The sequence below is a fragment of the Carlito syrichta genome, unplaced genomic scaffold (assembly GCF_000164805.1).
Source record: "Carlito syrichta isolate Samal-C Ts95f unplaced genomic scaffold, Tarsius_syrichta-2.0.1 Scaffold275901, whole genome shotgun sequence".
Taxonomy (NCBI): domain Eukaryota; kingdom Metazoa; phylum Chordata; class Mammalia; order Primates; family Tarsiidae; genus Carlito; species Carlito syrichta.
The window spans coordinates 1-6,971 of NW_007219997.1; the positions used below are offsets into that span (position 1 = coordinate 1).

At 41.5% G+C, this 6,971-nt stretch overlaps 1 pseudogene; it reads right to left on the minus strand.

Moving 5' to 3' along the window:
- Positions 1 to 3,203: 3,203 nt before the first annotated feature.
- Positions 3,204 to 4,388, minus strand: LOC103254344 (annotated as a pseudogene).
- Between the last annotated feature and the right edge of the window lie 2,583 nt (positions 4,389 to 6,971).

The window sequence follows — 6,971 nt, forward strand, 5'->3', positions numbered from 1 at the left end:
GAAAAAACAAAAATAATATGTAAAAACAATTATTTCAATAAATTGGACATCAGATACTGAAGGAAAGTGATTCTTGCTTGAGACCTGAGAAACAAATGAGCTGAGATCTAGCATTGTTTTAGTATCCCCTTTGAGAATTTCAAGGTCATGACTCAAGAAACAGGAACACAGAAAGTGCTCAGCAGACTCTGATATGATTAGACAGAGATGAAGGTATATGGAGGCACTGGGTCTAGCAATCAAAGAACAGAGTACTAAAGAGGGGAGAACTGCAGAGAGGAATAACTCTGGAGACCAGCAGAGGGATCCACACATGAATTCCACAGAGTACCGGTGAGCATGTGTATGAAAAAATTAGCTTACCCCAAAGAATCACCTGAAAAATTGGAGAAACAGACTTTGATTTATAAATAGTGTCTGCTTCCATCAATCAGACAGGATAATTTCTTGTTGCACTAGCTTTCAACTACTGAATATCAAGTTGCCAGAAGCAGTTTGCTTAAAAAAAAAAATCCATGCTTATCTTATAATATCTGGGTATCACAGAGGGATCCCCTACTCAGTCTCTAAGGGTGAGAACAAAGTCACTTGGTCTGTGTTCCATCTGAAAGCTCAAATGGGGAAGCATCTCCTTTTGAGCTCTCTCAAGTTGCTGTCAGAATTCATTGCCTTATGGTTGTGAAATGAGTGGCAACTTGCTTCTTCAAAGTCAGAGACAAAGAGAAAAGTATCTCTGCTGCTTAGAGTCTCTGACATCAAGACCCTCTCTTAAAGTGTCAGGAGCAATCAGAATAATCTTCTTTTGCTTAAGTTAGTCAACTGATTAGGGGTTTAAATTGACCCTGAGCAGGGCTCAGTGGCTCAGCCTGTAATCCCGCGCTTTGGGAGGCCGAGGTGAGTGGATTGCCTGAGCCCGCAGGTTCGAGACCTGCCTGGGCAACTTGGCGAGACCTCATCTCTACAATAAATCAAAAATTAGCCAGACATGGTAGTACACACCTGTACTTCCAGCTACTTGGAAGGCTGAGGCGGAAGGATCGCCGGAGCCCAGCAGGTCGAGGCTGCAGTGACCAGGAGCAGCCACTGCACTCCAGTCTGGGTGACTGAGTGAGACTCCAACTCAAAAAAAAAAAAAAAAGGACGTGACTCACTGAGGGCCATCCTGTGGTGTGTTACCACAATTGTCCAGAATTTACAAGAGTGAAAAAAAAATTCTTAATTAAAAGCAATACTGGTTTCATTTGAGAAATCCTTAAAGAAATACCAAAAAAAAAAAAAAACCCCTATGTTTCCAAGTAATGTAAATGCATCCAAAAACAAAGTTCAAGAATTCTATTAGAATACAAAATTATCAACATTTAACTGGGTTAAACACAATATCTGACATCTAGTCAAAGGTTTTCAAGAATTTAAGAGGAAGATGTGAGCCTTAATGAACAACAAAAAAATAAAGGGTATATATATATTTAACAGACATTGATACTACACAGGTATAATTGTATTCATGTGTTCAAAAATCCAGAGGATAGATTGTAGTCTTTATGGTGAGGACATGTTTTCTTTATTCAATTCTCCAACTAAAATGCTAATCTCCTTAGTAAGTAGCCTCACAGATACACCTGGAAAAAATGTTTTCTCCGTTGTCCAGGAATCCATTAGCCCAGTCAAACTGACACATAAAATCAACCATCACTCTTGCCGAACAATAAAAGAGAACAACATCATGAAAAGACACATAAGGCTTACAATTTTATTGACAACATTTTCTTTAAAATATGAAAGGAAAAATGTCATATGAAGCCCATATGAATATGGGGTTCATAAAGTTGGTAAATATTAAAGAGTTGGGTTCATAGGCATTTGTGTATTATTTTCTATAATCAGGCCTGTTTTCTTTCTTTTTTTAAAAAATGTCCACTTTATTCCATGTAACACATGTAACACAGATGTAAATGAGGAAGAGATGGCCCATGAGATTGATTTATTGTAAAACATTCTAAGAAATGTAGTCCAATTTTATACATTTCCAGGTAACCCTAGGCAAGTGTATCACAATGCAGAAATATAGGTATTACTACATTTTACATAAGATAAAAGGGAAGTATCAATAAACTTTAGAAAGTAGTAAATTCACCTCTCCCTTAAAATGTGGGTATGCAATTGTTACAAAGTCATAGAAAATGGTTTATAAAATGTAATTTTATCGAATGTTACTCTGCTTTTACATCGGGCATAACATTTTCACAAGGGTTTTTTGGGACTACAACCAATGATTATCAACGCACAATAGTGGTCCAACTTTCTAAATAACAATCACTAGACAAACTGGACACCCTCTCACATGTGCACACATTTGCATGGAAAAATACTAAAGTTTTAGACTTGGACTTGTGTACTTTATTTCCCCTTTCTAGTGTATGAAGAAATGACATGCATTTTAATTTGCCAAAAGCAATGCTTGTATTCTGGCAGCAACATGCTACTTCTAGTACATGGTAAAGTGAATACCAGAACTACAAAGGCAGGCGGTGTAAGTGATTTTTTATTTGGGAAGGGAAGTTGTCAGCTTAAAACAGCAGCAAATGAAGAGTGAATAAAGAAACTTCCTGTTGTCACAGATATATACTACCTCCAGAATACATGATATCAGAGGCATTTCAATTTGTGACCCCCCCAGCCCAGAAATGTCAAGTGCTTTTCCATTCAATCTAATACTTCTGGATCCCTACTAAAAAAGCAATACATTAAGAGCATGGAAAAGCTGCTTACTGAAAGGAAACCCTTGAAGAATAAGGGAGGGAATGTAGAAATTAAGACGTTATGTAGAACACTCTTTAAATTGCAATTAACTACATTTTCATATCTTCACAGTAATACAAAACACAATCATTTGCAGAACTGGTTCAGATTATTTAAATACCAGATACATTTTTAGTCATCTACATAAGTATTTGGAAGTTACTTATGTTTATATGAAACGAAGCTATAAATACTTTTCGAAGCAGTAACTGCATACTAGGAAGGCCAAGACAAATACAAATCAAGGAATGGAGTTTTCCCAAAGCTGCAGTGTGAAAAGACGATAAACAGTTGATTCCGTACACATGAGTGGGTTCTTTGCTATTAGAAATCCAAGTGGAATAAGGAATGGTGATGTGTAAAAAGGTTTCTTGACGGGAAGAAGGACGACACCCTGTATGCATTTAGTTTTCGGTGCCTTCTGCTGCATCACATTCTTCTCCTGCCGTGTCTGATGTCCATGGTGTTAGGTTGTCTCTAAGCAACTGCATGATGAGGGTGCTGCCTTTGTGTGAGTCTTCATTCAGTGTATCAAGTTCTGCAATGGCCTCAACAAAAACCATTTTAGCCAGTGTGCAGGCAAGCTCTGGGTTATTGAGGATCTCATAGTAAAATACAGAACAGTTAAGAGCCAGCCCAAGGCGGATTGGATGTGTGGGTGGCATCTCTTTCTTGCTTATATCAAACGCCTCTTGGTAAGCTCCCTGGGAATTTCTGTCGCTTGTTTTCGGTCACGACCACATGCAATTTCAGCAAGGTACCGGAAGTAATCTCCCTTCATTTTCAGATGGAAGACCTCGCACTCTGGATTAGTTGCCTTGTCTATTAAATACTTATCCAGCAATTCCAGGACCGTGGTGCAGATGGTTCTCAGCTCCGAGTCCACTTTCTCCCCGTAGTTCTTAATCAGCCGCAACTTCTTGCCGGAGACGTCGGTTTTCTGCTGGAGGCTCGAGATGACCCTCCAGGCGGGCCTGCGGACCCCGGCCACGTTCCTGTAGGCCACCGAGAGCAGGTTGCGCTCCTTTTGGGACAACTCGGCGCCCGGCTGGGTCACGGCCTTCATGCAAGTGGCCATGTCGTGGTAGCGCTCGGCCTGCTCGGCCCACTTGGCCTTCCGGATCCGCTCCATCTTCTCCACGGCGGCCGGGCGAGCGGCGCGGGGCCGGGACGGGGAAGGGGACTGGGACTGGGACTGGGACGCGGGCGCGGAGAGCCAGGGCGAGCGCCCACCCAGATCCGGAGGCGTCAGGGGCGGGGCGGCGGAGGCGAGAACGCAAAGAAGGGAGGGAGCGCCCTCAGACAGCGCGGCCCGCGGCCCGCCGCCCGCTTTTGCCTCCCCGCACGTGTGACTCGGTTGAATTTCTCTCTCCCCCGCCCCCGCCCCCCAGGGCACCTGGGGAGGCGCGGCGGGAGAAGGCGGGGTAGCCGCGGGGGCCCAGCGCTCAGGCCGCCTGAGCAGGGCCGCTCCCGCCACTGCGCCCGGCCGGGCCAAGACGGAAGCGGCCACTGGCCCCGGACCTTCCCGCCGGAGCCGTCCCGAGCCGAGCGGCGCCGACCGCCGGCCTCCCGGTGGGCCTGTTTTCTTCCTTGAAAGCTCACACCATCAAATCTCTAGTTTGTACACTTCAGATGTTATCTTAATCTCAAACGTACTTTTTGCCCCAGCATAAAGACTCTAGGTAATTCCCTGACTCTTTATTTTATTTTACTTTTTTTGAGTTGGAGTCTCACTCTGTCGCCCAGACCGGAGTGCAGTGGCCGCTCCCGGCCCCCGCAGCCTCGACCTGCTGGGCTCCGGCCATCCTTCCGCCTCAGCCGTCCAAGTAGCTGGAACTACAGGCGCGCGCTACCCGCCCCGCTAATGTTTGATTTATTGTAGAGATGAGGTCTCGCCAAGTTGCCCAGGCGGGCCTCGAACCCGCGGACTCAGGTAATCCACTCACCTCAGCCTCCCAAACGGGGGATTACAGGTTGAGCCACAGAGCCTGGCTTCCCTGACTCTTTAATCAGTTTCTAACAAGTAAGCGAACCCATTGCCCCATTTCCAAATCTCAGGACAATAATATCTTTTCTTTATTCTTCCCCTTTTTCTTCTCTTCTTATAATTTTTAAAGTAAAATCCTACCTTGCAGACTGGTATAGATGACGTTATTTTGCTTACCCAACACTTTCTCAGAACTGGAAACAATAAATCTTGGTAATGAGCAAATACTTTGGTCACTTCCACTTTCGTAGCTGCCAAATCCACGACTATTTTTCAAGTTAACAACTCAAACTCATTTCCAACTTGGCTGATTTTTAGCAGCATTATGACAAGCCTGGAGACAGCTAAGACAATTGCTATAATTACTTTTTTTCTTTGCCGCTTTCCTTCTGACAACATCCCAAACCCTATCAGGAAATGATGTCTCAGAAAGCTTTTTAAAATAACTTCCTAAATGCAACTTTTAGGACTTGTTCCTGTTTTTATTTCTTCTTAGATAATAATACATACTATGCAAAATCACTTATTGAATTAACTTCTATTTTAATCTCCACATGTTAGAAAGACATCCTGGTCTGGGTGACAAAAAAATCGTGTAATAATTGCTATTGGTATGCACAGCAGAAGGGTTGTTAGATCTTGTTAACTCTTCAATAGGGCCTGGGGTAAAGACTTTGGGATGAGTATTCATGGATCTGTGTGTTTGTCTGAACATGCAACTAGGAAATGTGTATCTTTATTTGTATAATGAAATGTTTATTTTTTGAACAAGCAATAAATCCCCAGGTTTCAAAATTGAAAAGTATAAAAGATAACTGAAGCTCTCCCTTTCATTGCTGCCTCTCAAACTCTCAGCCAATGTCATTATTAATTTTCTTTATTAGTTCTCCAGAGTTATTCTGTGCATCTTCAAGCAAAAACAAGTGTGAAACTTTGCCTCATTTTTACACAAGTGTTGCACAATATGGACTCTGTTTTACACCTACAGCACTTGATCTCTGTGATTTGAGACCTCTTCTTGTTCGCGTCCAGGGCAATGGAATGATTTGGCCTGGAAATGAGGTCCTAACTGGTCACCTAGTCATGCTGCAAGGGCAATCCTTCATGCCCAGAAGCCAAGTGGTGAGCAGGACTACTGACTAGAGCATAGGGAAGCTCTGGTGAAGGCAGGTCACACAGCTACCAAGGGGTGCATCCAGGATTTACCATGTGTCTGACTCTAGAGTCCTTGCTGGAAAAGATTGAACATAATACTTATTCTGTGCAAAATTAGTTATTTTAGCCACGTCAAGATGTACTGTTTTTAATTAGCTATGTGAACTATGATCAATAAAGTTTACCAATTTTAAGTGTTAATTTCAATGAAAGCTAACAAATGTATGCAGTCATATAATGACCACCATTATCAAGATATTGAATGTTTTTATCACTGCAAAAGTTCTCCATTGCTCCATCCTAGGCAACCTCTTCTCCATAGCTCCCAAACCTAACAATCACTGACACGCTTTCTCTCATTGTTTTGCCATTGCAAGAATTGTGAGTAAATGGAATCATAAAATATGTAGTCATTGGTCTGGGTTTTTCAATTAGCATCTTTCTTTTGAGATTTAATCATACACTTTCATCTATTATAATATTCTTTTCTGTGTTGAATAGTGTTCCGTTGAATGGCTAAATCACAATTTGAACATTTGGGTGGTTTCTAGTTTTGCGCTATAAGGAGTAAAACTGCAATAACATTTGTATTCAAATTTTTGCATGAACATAGCTCCATATATTTTTGGTAAACTCCTATGAGTAAAATTGTTGGGTTCTATGGTTAAGTGTATGCTTAATTATGTAAGAAACTGCCATATTGTTTTACATAGTGACTTTACAAGTTTTCATTCCTACCAGCAATGCGTAAGAGTTCTAGTTGCTTGACATCCTAGATAGCACTTGATATTGCCAGTTTTTAAAAAATTTTAGCCACCTAATGGATGAGTACTAATATCTCACTGTGGTTTTCATTCGCATTTCTCTAATGACTAGTTACATTAAATTTTTTTCATGTGCTCATGAGTTACTGCGTAACTTTTTTGTTATAGTATCTGTTCCAATACTTTGCATTTTAAAAAATGGGTTGTTTATTTTCTTATCATTGCATTATATTTACTTCTTTTTTAAAGAACATATTTTTATTTTA